This window comes from Motacilla alba, chromosome 2 (assembly GCF_015832195.1).
Source record: "Motacilla alba alba isolate MOTALB_02 chromosome 2, Motacilla_alba_V1.0_pri, whole genome shotgun sequence".
Lineage (NCBI taxonomy): Eukaryota > Metazoa > Chordata > Aves > Passeriformes > Motacillidae > Motacilla > Motacilla alba.
The window spans coordinates 142,080,064-142,097,507 of NC_052017.1; the positions used below are offsets into that span (position 1 = coordinate 142,080,064).

The 17,444-nt window shown below is 38.1% G+C and overlaps 1 long non-coding RNA gene across 3 annotated transcripts in view; it reads left to right on the top strand.

Moving 5' to 3' along the window:
• LOC119698049 overlaps positions 1-17,444 on the top strand; it is a 38,667-nt gene that overhangs the window by 11,485 nt on the left and 9,738 nt on the right. The window lies entirely within an intron of this gene.

The window sequence follows — 17,444 nt, forward strand, 5'->3', positions numbered from 1 at the left end:
CTTTCAACAAAAACCATCCAAAGTTCAGGAACATCACTATTACATTCAAATTGGGTCAGTTTGTTATGAGGGAGCTGTAAAAGAGATTATATCATTTCCTGACATTAAAAACACACATTTGAGGTTTTTTATGATAGCAGAGTTGATCGGTTTTGGAGTGTTTCAGCATTTTGGCATGCCCATAACATGAGGATGTATCATCAACACTGCAACAAAAGAGCCAGGGTTGATGAAATTTGACCTTCTAGAAACTCCCAAAGAAGCACAGCATTCACATCTTAGTACTTGCCTTTTTATCTAACAAGGGGATTTTAATGTCTGGATTGGTTGTTCATACCAGGAAAAGAATTCTTCTTCTTTATTAAAAAAAAAAAAAAAACAGGTTTGCAAGTGAAGGCTTAACTTTTGTGTTTTAAAGTTGTGGCTGCAGAGAAGACAAATTGAAATTCTTCAAATCTAAAAAAATTCCAAAGACAAAGTTATAGATGGAAGACTTAAAAAAGTCCATTACATCTGATGTCAAATCTTTCTGATTTGTTTTAGATATGTGTCTGCAGTTTTTACTATATTTTTATTTATTTCTAAATTAGTGCCTTTAGGTATGATTCTTTAAATAGTCAAAATAAAGCAAAATAATAGTTAGTATATTAGAATGCAGCAAGTTTTACCTGCAATTCTAAGAGAAGGTGGTACGGTCCATGATCTACAGCCTGCTTTCAATTTTCAATTGGTTTATTAATCTAAAGTATTCTAATTCTCAAACATATTAATTTCACAATAATTCACAATGTGATTTCAAAGAAATTGGGAAAACTAGTCCAAATAAATTCAATTACATAAATTAAAAGATGTGTCCATACTTTTGCTTGTTTTTGTTTATATGATGTGCCTCAGTCAAAACTCTTCACATCTGCAGGGATGTAGTTATAAAATTCCACATTCTAGATATCTATGTCTATTAATGTTTATGCAAAACAACATGTACCCTTTCTTATATCTGATCTATAATTGTACCATAAATTTTTAGCATGCAAATTTTTTTCCCAAACAATTGATCCCAATGGGATAAAAAATATTAACCTTCATTTATTTCCTTATGCCTGATGTATTTCACTATATAATCAGATTGTTTTTCTTTAAATGAATGTTGTCTCCATACTGGTTTTCTCCATTTGAAGGTATTAATGAATAAATTTAAACTCTCAATCACAGGTGTTTAAATTGGCTGAGGGAATAAATGTATAACTACATTCATAAATACATATCAAAGCAGTCAAAGGCTTAGCTATATATTATGCCTTAATGTGTGTGCAAAATTTCCATTACTGTTTTTGGGAGATAATGTGTGTGTTGTGAGGTCAGAATATATTCCAGGCAGTACCCTGTGACATGTTTTTTCCTACTAGTCCCATTTTCCCTTCTTTGTATGCTGTTTGCTACAGTAACATAGCATTTGAATCAGAATTTTAGGAACTTTGAGGAAAGCAATTGCAGAATTTATACATCTGTCACAATAAAACAATTTTGCAAGTTTCACACTTGTACTGAAAAACCAAAGTATGTTTAGCCAGATGTTGATACCTAAATTGCAAATATCTGTGTTTAAGCAGATGAAGCCCTCCTGAATTAGAAAGCCCTCTGTTTTATGATTAGGACCACATACAATGATAACAGTAAAAAATAAAAGGACATGGTTGCTAACGTGGTTGTGGTGGTAGCACAGGGACATTGGCACATGATGGTGGTGCAGGAAGATGCTCATGGTGCAGAGAAAACCAGTTGTCCTGTAGGCGGGCTGCAAACCTGACAGCTGAAAGCAAAAAAAAAATACATCATGTTGGAAACGTTTTCTCAGGATATTTAACACTTATTACGAAAAGTTAAATAAAAGTTCCTCTATGTTGTTCAGCTATTAACAATTTTTGTTACGTCTCCAAAATGCCCATTATTTTCTGCCTGCATCCCAAATGACACTTCTCTGGGTTTTTATCCCAGCTAGTGCCAGGAGTCATCAAAGCCTTTGCAGGTTCAGAACCTTTATCTGTATAAGAATCTGAGCCAAGTCAATTTTATTTTGTTATTATCTAGTGCTCTCCATAATTTTAATGCCCTTTGGTTGTGCCTTCAGTTCTCTTCAGAGAAAAGGATGGAGAATATATAAAACTGAGAACGATGTTCTCCTCACAATGAAAAGTCAGTGCACAGCCCAATTTCAAGAAGTGTGTTGTGTTCCCAATCCTGCTGGGAAGTGTGTATAGCACGGTGACTAATGAAGTGCTAAGTAGCTCTGCTTAGCCAAGGGAAAGGGCATTATTATTCTTCCCTGGGAAATGGGTTAGAGGAAAACTGTTTAGAAGAAACATCCAAATAAAACAAAACAAAACAAAGCAAAAATCACACACACACACACACAAAAAAACAAAAAAAAAAACAACAAAAAAAAACAAAACCAAAAAAAACCAAAACAACCCACAGAAAGAAGAAAAAAGGAAAATAAAATTCAACTATCTCACAAGCCAGTAAGAACTTTTCTAGTACTAGATGTGTATCACTGGTGGGTACACTCACTGTTCCCTTAACATGTGTCCCAGCTATTAGTAGCAGGCAAGAGGATATACACTTGCAGAGAGTGGATCTAGGTGCCCGGCAGCCACCACCTGCAGACTGTAAAGTTTTGGGTAACCTAAATGCATATTTTTTTCCCTTGACTTCTAATCAGCTTCAGATGACACACACATTTATTTAATTCTTTTTCAAGGTGAAAATTTCTCCTATCAATTGGTGGTTACTAATCTCTAATTGGAAAAGGAAAAAAATGTAAGTGGATTTAAACACACTCTTTAACACCAGAAAGGATCTCTAGTACTGAAATACTGAGGCACTTGATCTGCATGCTGCAAAAAGCAAAATGCAAATACATTAAATAAAGTCACATTGGTTCTAATGATGCTCAAGGCTGTGCTTAAAACCATGCTGTTATGATGTAGTATTGAGCAGTTTTATTTGTTGAAAGCACAATCCATGTATTACTGACCTTATTTAGGACTCATCTCTGCAGATCTATTAGATGCAATAAACAAAGAATTAGAAGTACAGAGAAAAAATAATAAAGGTAATGATATAAATATTTAAGAATTGTTTTGCATATTGTAATAAACTGCAATATGTCCAAGCAACAGTGGGATAGGTCCTGGTACATCAGGATAATGTAATTTATTTGGAAAATCTGCCAAGGGAAGGTGGCATTCTCATAGAAAATGATAGATTTGGAGGAACCAATTAGAGTTTTAAACCAAAAGAAAAAATGCCCATAGAATTTCTTGTATCTATATCTTGCTTTGGCCATTTTGTTGTGCTCCTGGGGAATTAAGTACATTTTGCTTATAATAGATAGACCTTCTGGGGGTTTTTTAGCCTATATTTCCTTATGAGATCTTGATCTACTAACTGTGGCATCAGTCTCTAGGGCAACATATGCAAACAAGTTACAGTAGTCTCTTGTCTACAGTACTGTCATATTTCATTTTGAAAATCTTATGAAAATATTTCCTACAGAAAAACAGTCCTTGCATTTCCTTATTTGTGAATTGCATGTCAGAGTGCTCCAATTAGACATCAAGTGAAGAACATGTCCAAGAGATAATGTATTTATTTTTACCCAATATCTCAACATTGCTCAATTTGAAGTACCATAAATTCTTAGTATGTTCTCAGATGAAGACAGATGTTATGCATGGTTCATTGTGTAGACTTGGGCCAGATCACCTTCAATATGCTGAAAGGATTATTCAAGGCTTTTATTTATGTAAATACGAATTTTTTGGGTTGCTGTGTCCACTGTCCAAAACATAAGGAAATAAATAACTTCAGTAGAGGATGTGATGCCTTTTATTGGATTATGGTATATAATGCCTGTAAAAATATTGTTTTCATAAAAATAAATTATTTCAAAGTCATCAAGTCTGTACCAACCAACACTGATTCCACTGATTCCACTGATTCCACTGATCGAGGTCACATTTTCTTCCCCTCCTTTCTAAAGACTGTTTCTTGCATGGCCCTCAGCCCTGCCCTAGGACAATTTTCTCAGCAAGACCTAATTTCCAAGGATTTTTTTGCAACCCCCACTTTGTTGATCCAACCCCTACTTGATGACCCAAACTACTTCTTTGAGCTGGTCCGTGGTCCTGTAGAAGGGAAATTTCTGAAGCACTGTTATACCTTCAGCAAAGGCTCCAGTAAAGCATGGTATAATAGTTAGAAAAAACTTTATTAAGACCATGATAATGAGTAAAATACATTCCATATTTACTGGTGTGGATTTTCTCAGCTGAGCTATGGGGAAATTGACCATCAGAATAAATAAAGTCAACAGTGTTGGTGCTGGGCGAAATTGGTACCATATAACAACCAAAAATCTCCACTGCTATGCACTATGTGAGATTCTGTTGGATGATTTTAGCCAAACAATGGAAAAATATGCTTATCATCTCTTGCAAATCTGTCCAAAGTTAGGATTTTAAATGTAAGCATGTCTACAAAATTGAAGTCAATTGTTTTGCCAAACTTTGGTGTTGAGCAGGATGCAGAAAAGGAAGAGCCTAAAACATTCAAAACAAATTTAGGAGAGACTTAGTTAAGAGTCTAACTTGTCCATTGTATATGTGCACATACCTTGCAACATGTTTATTTTGAAGAAATGTAGTTAAAATTTTGCATTAAAACTCTTATTTTATGATAGGCACTTAACTGCACTTCATTTCTCACTTGCTATTTTCTAAGTTTTGAGCGCATGACTTTGAAATGTCAGGGTTCTTTCAAAAGGGTGTCTGTGCGTGAAGGTGAAAGAGGCTAATTTCCTAGGTTTTTAATAAAGGAAAAAGGAAAAAAAACAAAACATAAATTCCATCAGGTAGCAACTGAGTGGCACAGGTACCCTTTCAGACACAGCAACCTTTGCATCCATTGCAGAGACCTCTTTTCTCTGGATTAGTTTTGTGACTCCTGGGTGATGTTCTCATGCTTTCTGCTGAGCGGCACTAGCAGATACAAAAATGCACATTTTCCCTGTGGAGTTGCACAAAATGCTTGCTGAGGGGTTTAGGAGCTGTGAAGCTTCAGATACATCTGTTCCATTTTCTCTCTCACTACCTGTCCTACTATAGGATGCCACTCCTGACTTCCAAACTCTCTTTGAGCTGAATTTTCTTGGATACACATTGGGTTGTATCCTCCTTCAGAGAACCTAGGCTTAGCCATCAGCAGAGGAAACACTGAGTTCACACAAAGAGTGAGAAAGAAAGAGACACTTCCTGGCCTTGAGAGCTGGCAGCAGGCAGGAAAACACAACCAGTGCGGAAGGAATTTCTAAGCATGCAGCTGCCAACTGCCTCAGCTCTTGTCTGAGCATGGACAAACTCAGGAGCCTTTTAAAAGGCTACAACTAACAGACAGAAATGGCTTGCAAAGTATCCTGAGTCCTGACATCACTTTCCACTTGTTACATTTTGAATCTCTACCACACAAAATAACATATTCAGTGTTACTCCAAAAAAGAGTTGTTTTTATTTGTCTGAAATGGGTGATCACTGAGTGTTACCTGTCTTTCTGAGAAATGGGTCAGGTATTTTGAGCAACAGTGTCTTTAAAAATTCAGTCTAAGACAGATAACAAGTTTGGAAAATTTTAGCCTGAGTGCTTACAGTTTGACAGAATTTTAAGCCCCTGAAAATAAAAATTTATTAGAAGTGTTGGACAACTTCAAATTTAGGCAGCGTTGCCACCTCTATTAGCAATATATGTGAAAATTCAACAGCAAGCTACAGAAAATGAGACTCATGTATTATAGTGTTGGTCTATTAATATGCATATGAAGAAAGAGAGAAAATAAAATGCTTCTTTCCCTATTTTTTTAATGAGACAGAATCATATGTTAGAAAGAAAAACAGGCATACTTAAGAAATTAAATTGAACAGAAATAGGAACAACTCTGGGTTTATACATTCCCTTGACAAATCTCTCAAGTTTTTATGACTGTATAATCCAGCTCCTGTCACAGTTCTCTGCCATGGCATCTTTCAAATGATTGGTTTTGTGCATAGTTATTAGTCTGATGCTGCTAATCTCTCATTTCTGAAGGAATAAACTCAAGTGCTTCTAGCTGAATGCTTATACTTTCTTTTAAAATGATGTAATTCAGGTGGCTTAATGTGAAAGTGGATGATCCAGATTTAAAGACAATGTTTGATCTTTCATACATGCCAGGTGGACTAGAAACTGGGCAGTATATGGGCAGTATTTTCCAGTTATATGTGGAAGATGACTAATAATATTCAATTGTAGTTAATTAAGAAAAACAATTGATGGGATTTCCTTCAGCTGTATTGGTAGGGTAAAAGTAATGCATGTACACCAAGCCAGTTTCCCCACCCATGGAGAGGGTGTCTCATCCCCACAGGGGACAGGTTTACAGGTTTGTATCACAGAAGGATTAACCTCCCTGTGGAGCTGCTTATTTTTTTCTCTTAATGTACAGAGACAACAATCTAAATGGTTTTAGATGCATGCACACCAGGCACATGAGATGGAATGGAGATGAAACTCATTTGGGTTATAATAATTGTCCCGTTCCTGCAGGGATGAAGCTTACATAGACATGAATGTTTTGATGTCTTCTCAGTGATCTCATAAACTATTAGCAGCTCAGGTTTATTTTATCCTGACCTGAAACCAAATTCTGAACAGATGTAAAAATAGTAAACTCCGTCTGCAACTATGCAGGATACAGGTGAAGCCTGGTTCTGAGTGTTCTCTTTAGCATTTTGTGCTTTTTATCCCAAGACATTCCTCACTTACTACTCACGACTCACAAGACATACTCACCTAACGTTAGCTTAGCTTTACAAAATTGTCAAATCTTGCTTGTAGACTTTATCTGAGGCTTCAGCCAGAAAAGAAAGTTATGTGCAGAAGACATGGGAGTAAAAAGTGTGCCTTTTAGAGTAAGATGCTATTTTTGAGTGTGTTCTTAACATTTATCTGGAGCAACCAAAACACAGTAAATATGTGAGTATTCCTACTCATTCTGGGTTATGATCTTTCTTTTTGCTTGTTTCCTGACTTTGGAAACTAATTCTACTTATTAGTTCCTGTGAACAGTAAAGAACCATAAGTATTTTTGCTTTCATTACACAAGAAACTCTACAGCTTGTCTTCTTTTCAGTCTCCTCCTGCAAACTGTTCTGGTTTTGGATATCAAAAGACTAAACATCTGTTCCCCTAATGATACCAGCCTTATGTCCCAAGAGTCACATTTTTTTTTCCATTGCCCACTTTTAGATTTTTCTGCCTGTATTGAATAGCAGAGGAGCTTCTACCACAAGAAAGCCATGACCCCTAGATGGGACCTCTGGGTTTAGCTGTAGTTTGAAGCATTATGGCACCTTTAGACAGAAAGTGTCACCACCTCTAGAGAGAGTCTTGGTGATTCAACTTCCAAACTTCCTGCAGTCTATGCCCTGTCTTTTGTTCTCCAGAGGACAAGAGACCTATGACTGCCTTCCTTACATCTTAATTAAGCAAACTCTAAATCCAGAGGTTGATGAACAGATGCTGTCTCTTCTCACCTCTCACCATGTGACCTCTGAAACCCACCCTGAGAAATACCTCCTTATTCTTCAGAAGAAAGGCATTCTCCCTACTTATCCTGGGTTGTTCAAAATATGCCAGCAAAGATGGAAGGGTTTCTTCTCCCTTTTTTCCTTGGAGTTATGCAAAGACCAGAAGCATTTATAGTCATAGTTTCCCAGTGATCCTTCCCACCTTTCTTTCCCCCAGAGATCTCTTTGTCCACTACTTGTCTTGTCATACGTCAAATGAAAAAGAAGGGCTGTCTGTGCCTGATTCATTCTTTGAAGTATCTGCCACTGCAGTGTAATAAATAACCAGAAACTTTGTGTCCTTAAAATGAGAAATCAATCCACAGAGGCAACTTTTAGATATTTCTAGAATAAGAATCCAAGGAGGAGGAAGATTAAGTGAAGAAGTGAAGAACTTGGCTGTCACCTTGCCTCATGTTAGTTAATTGAACACAACTGTAAGAAGAGGCAGCATTCAGCTTCAGGGTTCTTTCTGTGTGGAAAGCCAAGGTGAATTCCCTGATATGCTACAAAAGCTCTCTTCTTTCAGTTGGATTATTGATTTCTTTGACATATTTTAAGCATCTTTCTAGCTTCTGCTTTTTTCCTTTCCAGACTCTGCCTGCCCTCCTCTGGTCTTTCCACACCTTCACAGGCAAAGAATTGAAATGTTGAAATATCTGAAAACCAGAAAATATTATAAGAAGAAAGAAAGCAGGTGTGAATAAAATGGAATTGGTTAAGGTAGTTATGCTGAATATGATGCCTTGCCTTTATCTTAGTATAAATAATGTGAGAAGTTTTTACCAAATTTAGGATCGCTGGCCTATAGTCAGGTAGAGTTTTTTCTCACACCTTGTTCAGGCACCTCAAAAGTCTCATGACAAATGACTGTGTCTGAGCAAGCAAAATGTTTATTTCAGGAAACAACCGTGAAGTGACCCGCACTTCTTGGGTCACAGTAAAGTATCTACTAAAGTACATATCTTCCTGTCTTTTTAGATTACCTTTTTCAATTTTAAGATGCATGTGAAAATTTAGAATTCAGAAGTTTGTAGTAAAACTAAAATCAAACGAGATTGTTAGCATGAAATAATGAGAGAGACTTGTTCTTTGGTTGTGATGTTTTCTCCTTCTCCCCAAAGTTACAGATAATTTTAAACTTCTGCTGGCAGTACGCCGGGAAAATATCTTCTCAAGTTTGTCAATACATTTCTTAATTTTTTGTTCCTGCTCTGTCTGACCATGCTGGGCAGGTATAGAGCAAGAGAAGAAGAATGAAGGTATCCACAACAATGGGGCAGTTGTGGAAAGTTCCTATCTGACTTGTGATGACAAATGATGTTTCAAAGTAATAAGTGCCTGGAATGGATTGATACACACAAGAAAAAGACAATATATCCTAGTGATTTCTGTTAGTCTTTCTTAAATTTTAAAAACATTTACTTAACTTATTCTTTGCATGCTATTCTAAAATATTCACAAGGATCAGTGATATTCAGGGAGTTTGTACAGAACAGCTGGAAATCTTTCGTTACTGATCTGACTCACCGTGTCCTCCTCATAAGTGCAATCTTCTCCATTCCCCAGAGCTACCCACTTTTACAGTGAAAAATGTAAAAGCAGCACTGTGGAAACATTTTGCAGGAAGTCTTTGCAATGCAGTTAAGTACAGTGCAATGTGGCTGAAAACACAGCCCCCTTGATGCCACGAGGAACCTGTCACAGAGCTGGAGAGTTGTTTGCGTTGGAAGGGACCTCAAAGATCAGCTAGTTCCAGCCATGAGCAGGGGCACCTTCCACTAGGCCAGGTTGCTCAGAGCCCCATCCAACCTGGCCATAAACTCTTCCAGGGATGGGGCATCCACCACTTCTCTGGGCAACCTCTTCCAGTGCCTTGTCACTCTCACAGTAAAGAATTTCTTCTTAATGTCTCATTTAACTTTACCCTCCATATTATTTCAATTTAAAACTCTTACCCCTAGTTCTACTACCACAGTCCCTGTTAAAAATTCCCTTCCCACCTTTCCTGTACGCCTCCTTCTAGTACTGGATGGTCACTATAAGGTCTCTGGAACCTTCACTTCTCTAGTCTGAATGACCCCATCTCTCTCAGTCTATGCTCAAAGCAGAAGTGCTCCAGTCTCTCATCAACTTTATTGTCCTCCTCTGAACACACTCAAGCAGGTTCATGATCTCCTTGAGATGGCATGGAACCACAAAATTGTACCTGGAAGTCTGACTTAACTAAGAAACTACGTGAAGAAATTAAATAAAATCCTAAGTCTTCAATAGCTGTAATACATTTTATCCCAAGCTGGCATGCAGACACCTCAATACAAGGTATTTTCTCCAAGTCCTTCTCTGAAGGGCAAGTTTAATAAAATTAAATCATGTTGCAGCAAAAGTTCCAGCTTTTCCAGTATTTGAAGTTAATAATTTCTTAAAATGCCCTTTAGAAAATTTCCAGAACAAAATAATTTGTCTTAAACCTTTCAACATATTACTCAAATAGTTCTCTCATTTAAAGTATTGAGAACTTCCTAACAAATGTAATTTCTTTGTTTTTTGCTTCCACGTTTATAATTTCATGGTGATGTGGTCATAAATTAAACATCTATAAGTATTTCCAATGTTTCCTGATTAAAGTTTGTTATTTTTAGCTGCATATAAAGGTATGCAACAAGCTTAAGCCTTCTTCTAGATGCCCTAAAAACGACAATGAATGCCAGTCTCTAACCAGATAGTTTTTAATTTGAGGCGTATTTTGTTGGTGATAAGCATGAGTAAATTTCCCATTAGTTTGTATGAATCACAAATTTATACTGTAACATCTTAATTTCACATCAATTAATTGTGATTATTGGTTTAAGATATTCATGCAGCAAAAGGTTTTGAGAAAGATGAGTAATCAAACTGTTTTGAAAAGCAGCTGTTTTTTCACATTTGACAGGAAGTTCTACTTTTTGTCTGAAACGGATTACAAAAATTTCTACAGTCATACAGGAAGAAAAAAAAAACACCAGTATTTTTAAATCATGTCTATTGAGCTGAGTGCTATATCAGTGAGATTCTGCAGTCTGTCTTCTCAATTCATTCACTAAAAATAATAAAAAAAGAAAGAAAATAAATAGGCATTGAGGGGAGGGGGAAAATACAGAGGGAATTAAAAATAGTGAGTTTTTCTGTGGCAGTTGGTTATCAAAGGCCCCCATTGCTGAAATAAATGGCTACTTTGCAATTGGATCTTCTCTCAGCAAATAAGTGAGAAGGAAGTACAGTGTGCAATTGATCAAACAGGGGAAGACTGTATAGGTGAAAACTTACCTAAAACTTTCTTGTTAACTGAGTAATTGAGATTTGTTCCCTGTGTGCTCATGCCTGGTACAGAAGACACTGAGAGTTACTATTGCAGGAGACCATGAGAACTAGGCTATAGAATCATGGACTCAGGGAATGGTTTGGGTTGGAAGTACCTTAAAAATAATCTTGTTCCAACCCCCTGTCATGGGCAGGGACACTTTCCACTAGAAAATCAGGAAATGTTTTTTACTGCAATGGACAATCGTATCAGGTTAGAGAGAGTTTTCAAAGTGTTTTCATCAGCTCATGTTTAACAGTCATTCTTTACTTACCTCTCTAAGTATTTCCCCCTATGAGACTAGAAACTGTTCTAAGAATGAAACTGGCCCCTTTTTGACGTCTCAAGTGCCCAGCTAGAGCAGACAGGGAACATCTGGATCATCTGCTTTACCATTTGTGTGTACTCCACTTTCACCCTATTTTCCTTCCACCTAAAATTCTGTCTTTTCATTTGATCTTTCTACTTATTTCCTCCCTGAAGGCTCAGATTTGCATCCAGTGAAGCCAGTATGAATGCTGTATGAGAAAGTTTAAGCCTTTAGACTGTGGTTTAACAAGGTACTTAAGCACATGCCTGGCTTAGCACACAAGAACCTTCTGATTGAAAGCAGCAGAAAGATTGCTACTGGCCTAATTGGGAACAAGAGCGATCTATGAACCATTAAGCAGCTGCTGAATTCCACTGCAGCAGTGGCTGTATTTAAATGATAGGCCGGGTGTGAGCTCTGTGAACAGTTTATGATGTGCTTGGGATCCTTAAGAATGAAAGCACCTCTATGCCAGCTGCACCCAGCCATGGAATTTACCGGTCTAGACAATGTATCTGTGGGTCCACAGCCACCAAGAAGCTTGTAAAAAGTAAAAAGGCATTTTGCAGAACAAATTGAAAACTATATCTGCCCAAACTTGAGGGTAATCAGTGAAAAATATTTCTCAAGACTCTCCAGAAGAAATGGAAATTATTTTATGTCTCTCTGTCCCATGCCAGAATAGGATTTTAAAGCACTTCTTGGTGCGCACATATCCAGGCATGCACACACGTTCACATATAGGATATTGCACTCAGACTCTTCAGTCTAGCTGGGCAAGACTAGGAATAGTATTTCTGAGTTTGCTCTGATCTCTGTCTTCTGATGTTCCAGAAAGGAAACTCTCACCAGCAGTTAACAATAAATACTTGGAAAAAGTGTAAATTATTTCTTTTATAAATGCCAGAATATTAGCAAAGACTTATGAAATCATCCATAGATACAGTCCTATCTTGATACTCCAATGTAATATTTGATACTCCTGTAGGAGGTGTTTGATACGTAGGTGAGTGTCATGTAGTCATGGATACATTGTGCAGTCTGTAGGGAGATGGCTATGACTTTTGTGAGAGACAAGAAATGTGGTGATAAATAGGAAAAGATAATGCTTGTTTTTGTAGGTTGGTGTGATCCTCTCACTGTCCTTTATACTAAGGTGAATTTATCGCCCATTTGAAGCTGTGAGATGCCCACCCCTCCATTTCATTGATCTCCTATGAACTGTAAAGCATCATAATCCATGGGATGCCAGGGAAAATATCTGTGCTCATAGTTGAGTGAAGAACTCTGTTGTGATTGCACTGCCTTTTACCCTACAGGAAATTGAGAACCTTGCACTGCCTTTTACCCTACAGGAAATTGAGAACTGTGGCAGTGCCAGTGGAGCATCCTGGTCCTCTTCCAGCTCAGGCTTCTCCAAATGACAGGCTGAGACTCGTGTCATATTCCCCAAGCACAGGGAACGTTAGACTTACACCAGCTGCACATATCCCATGTGCTCAACAGGAGGATGGTTTTTGGGACCATTTAAAATGGTTTTGGTGTAAACGCACTATGGGCCAGTGGCCATTTAAATCACACTCCGTGCCTTCCCCTGTGCTAGGCTCTGGGTTAAGTGATTCAGAAATGCTGTTGTAGTGTTATTGCTGCTGCTTACCCACAAACCCCTAAAAAGTTGCAGCCTAAACCAGTCATTCAACAGCCTCTGCCTTACTGATTGAAGACTGTTCATACAATGCACACAAAAATGGTGTAAAACTCTGATAAATATATGCTGCCGTGGGTTTTGGGGATCACACAGAGCAGTGTGTCCATAAATAGGCTATTTTTCTTAGAAATTTCGCACTCTGTTTTTTTTTTTTATCTTAGATCTGTGCATCATGTCTGGAAAGCAAAGTTTCTTCTTTTAAAGTTGTATTTGAGGTTTGCATGAAATTTATTTTAAGTCAGCAGTGGAACACAGCTTTTTTTTTTTTTTAGTTTAGGCTTTTCACTCTAAACTTTTAAAATAATACTTTCAGTCCTGCTTGGCTACATAATTTGGCACCTGTGAATACCTCTTGCCACAATCTCTTTAAGAATACCTTCCTGTTTGTGCCTATGGTTACACAATTCCCATGACAACTGTGCAAGCAGCCTGAAGAGTTACTTTTCTTGAAGGACTTCCTATGAGGTGAATTTCTCACAGTGCTAAAAGACCTGCAGAAGCAGCAATTTCAGAAGCATCACACAAGTGCTCAGGAAGACTTATTAGAAAGATCTGCATTATCTTGAAAAGTAATGAAACTCTCCTTTTAAGGGTTGCACTTTGACACAATAGACTCAAACCTCTCATTGATCCCAGAGTTTGTATGTGGAAATTACTAAAGGGCTGCTTGCAGTTTGCAAGTGAGAGCTGGAGAAGAGCAGAAAGATCACTGCCCTTAAAGGAGCGCATCACTTCTGCAGAATGGTTAGACCAAGGAAAGCCATCTGCAGCCACTGAGGGTTTTGTTACGGGGAACAGCAGCAGTCATCATCTGGGGGAGGCTGTGGCCTCAACTCTAAAGCTGAGCACTGTCTGATATGATCTTTGACTTGAAGTTGCACATAAAATACCATGTGCTTTAGAGTTTAGGAAGTGTTCAAGGATATTTGCCAAAAATTTGGACAGAAAGACATTGTCTTACTGCTTGTTGACTTTAAAGGGCACACCTAGTATTTGCTTACTGGGTAAAGAAAAGGCTAATATTTAAAGGTTCGTTGACATTACAACTTTATAATTTAGAAGGGATAGGTGTTAAAGAAACTATATTTGCATGTGGGGATGAGAAGGCAAGAGACCATAAACTAAGAACAGTTCCAGGTGTCTGGGCAAAGCACAAGCAAAGTCTTAGAGTGATGCTGATGAAAATAGCTGAGCAGTTGAATTCCTCTGCTGCTTCAGGAGCACCAGGAGAACTAATAGAGCATCCTCCTGCATCCTCCCAGTCACCTAAACTGCTTTGAGAAATGCATTTGCCCATTTCCCCATTTTCCCACTATACCACCTAGTTAATTCTCCCTATGGCCTCTTCAGCCAGCCTTGTGTATTTCCAAATTGTCACAATTGAGAGCATTTGACTAAGTTGAATTGTCACTCCTGAAAATCTGTTGTTTCTTTGGCTTGCCTTAAAATTCTCAAGCTGCCTCTGATCCCTGTTGTTCAAGTTTTTAGGCAGAACATTTTACTTCTGCATCATGTCATGTGCTCTTATTTTTAGCTTGTTCGGGCAATTCCTAAAGTGTTTGTTTCTAGTTTAACTAATTTCTTAATAGCTGCATCTGTTGGGTTGGGGCTCAGTTCAGGAAAAACAATGGCTGGATTTTATTGTTTGTGAATTCCCAAAGTGCATGGCTCTGCAGAGATAACTAGACAGAAAGTCACAATTTCAAAACACTATTGCTAGATGACTTAGGCTCTATTCCAAAAATAATTAGGCACTTAGAAAGATGATTTTTTATGAAAATCAAGAATATGCAGGAGACCTTTGACTGGAGATCTCAGGCTTGGAAAATGAACCTATGAATATTTGGAATTTTACTCCTGACTGTAATTCAGTAAAGGGCATCTTGTAACCCACTCCATTACAAGTAGTCCCATTAAACTCTGTTTACCTCACCATGAGTGAACTGGGTTATGACCTCAGTGGGGACAGCAGAAGTGAGTAATTGAAACAGATGGACGGGATGTTAAAAGAGGCAATATTATAATTGCATATGACTATTATCTCAGGGTCTGCTTTTGTTCCTGTATCATCAGCCTGGTAAATATTATTACTGTTTCAAGTAACTAGTAGAAGATAAGTTGGCTTGGTGTGTTTGGCTACATTTTTCACTTGCTTATCACTTTGCTAAATGGTAGTTGATTGGAGTAAAATTGTTTAGTCTCTTTCTGGTTCTTTGTGGATAATTTTGTTTGTTTTTTCTTTCCTTTTGAATTCTTTGAAAATGTGATGTGGAGAAGGTTTGTGAGGAATGAGGATGGTGACAATGCTTTTTTCTTCACCCTAGAAGATTTTTGCTGGAAGAGAGGTTTTGGCCCTTGTAGGCTTTAAAGCAAGGAATAGAAATTTGGCAAAGGGTGGGCTTGCTGTGCAGAGTCTTTTGCTGTCTGTGTAAAAACATGGCCAAATCCTGAGTGTTTGAAAAGAATCACTTTCCACAAGCTGAAACCTTGTTTCAGATCAGGGGAAACAGTTCCCTGTCTTGACAGAACAGGCTCCATCCCAACAGTGAACAAGGACACCTGTTACCAGAGCTGAAAGGTGGGGCAAACTTCTTTAGAACTATTCTTCCTTGTATCTTGTTCTCTGGGACCATGATGGCAGTAGTCACTGAAAATTAGAAAAGATTGTCTGCTCTGTCAGAGTTTCCTCTGCTGATGCCACCACTGGGACTGTGTCCAGCTGAACCAAGGGTATCAGTAGAGGTGAGAACAAGCTGTCCAGTACCTCTGTCAGGGGGAATATATGAATCTCACTAGGAAGTCTCAAATGTCAAAATAGTGTAATTGCATTGAAGACTCATCCAGAAATCAATCTACTTGCCCAAATCAGTGTCGACTTTGGATCAAAATCCCCAAATTAATTTTTTGCCATAATATTTAATTTTCTATGCTAGTCTCTTAAGAGTGAAAGGAGAAAATGGATGTTTCACTCTTCAGAACTTCAGGGAAAACCTGTTCTGCAGCATTTTCTTCTCTTAGCTGGAGTTTTGCCAGCTCATCAAAGCTAATATCCCTCCTTCTGCAAATAAATGCCAAGGGATCTTTAATTAGCTAAAATGACCAGCAGTCAGGACCTTGATTTCTCACTTAATCTGAAAATAGCACAGTGTCCCTTAGCACTCTGCTAGAACATTGGCACAGTACCAACAGAGAGAATATAGTGCCATTTACTTAATCATACACTTCCTGCAGTTTCTCCTACATTTCTAGTTGAGTTCATCTCAACAGCTGGAGAAGGGCATTGTAGTTTCTGCAGTTTGTGGTAAGGGAATTCATGCTTTCTTTGGTAATTGTAGGGCTGTTTCAGATCTTTTGGATCAGTTCACTCGAACGTTAATACAGCAAACTCTAGTGGTCAGTATGGTGCAGTGGAAAAGAGTGAAAAAGGCAGCCCCAACCTATCCTCTGCTATGATTTATCCACAGGTGAAACTTGGACTCCACCCCTTGTACTCATTCTACACCACAGACTGCTGTTCTTAGCACAACTCTAATACCTGAACAAACAGAGAATAAAGGCTGAGCAAGATGTTTGCAGGAGTCTCAGTGAGCTGTTCCAAAATCTCTGCAAGTAGTCATAGGACCACTGCAATAGCAACCTGGATGAGTGTGCCTGCAGCAAAGCTCCATTCCAACAGCTCCCAAGAATAGATGGGAAAGCTCTAATATTGTGGATTGGCTCATCCTTTCCTTAGGTGCTAAGTCAAAATCAACAGAATTTAACAACTTCAAAGTATGCTTTGACATATCTCTCATCTTCAGGTACTCATCAGTAAATCACAATAACATAGCAAATGCTGGGATGAGCCCTTCTTAAACCAGTGAATTGCTCTGTCCTGCAGGGGAGACATCCCAGTGCCAGTGAAGCAGTAGAGTGGATGCAGCAGGGAGCAGAATGTTGTGGTGGAATTGGACACAATGGGAACATGCTGCCAAGGGCCAACTTCCTGGGTTTGCACAAAGACTTGTGACCCATTTTAGCAGAGATCTGTTTGGTTTTGATTTTAACTGGCAGTGCTGAAGTGAAAAAAAAAAAAAAAAAAAGATATATAATGAAAGCCAAATATTCTAGTATAAAGAAGTATAATCCTGCCTAAATCAACAGAGACTGGCCTAATTCAGATGTAGACATCTACATAGATTTCAAGTAGTTCTTTCCTTACCTGTAACTCATCTCTTGGAAGAAACAATAAGCTTTCATGTCACTGTTAATTAGAGTCTGAATGTGATGACTCCACAGCTGCCTTTAAGTTCCTTATATTTCTGGGCTGGACAGTGCAAGACACATTCATTCCATGGAGGGCAGGGTATGGGGAGGGTGGGGGCTGGTAAAATTTCCTCCTGTTTTTCTGCTTAGCAGCTTGTTCTGCTCTCACCAGCACTGCAGTGC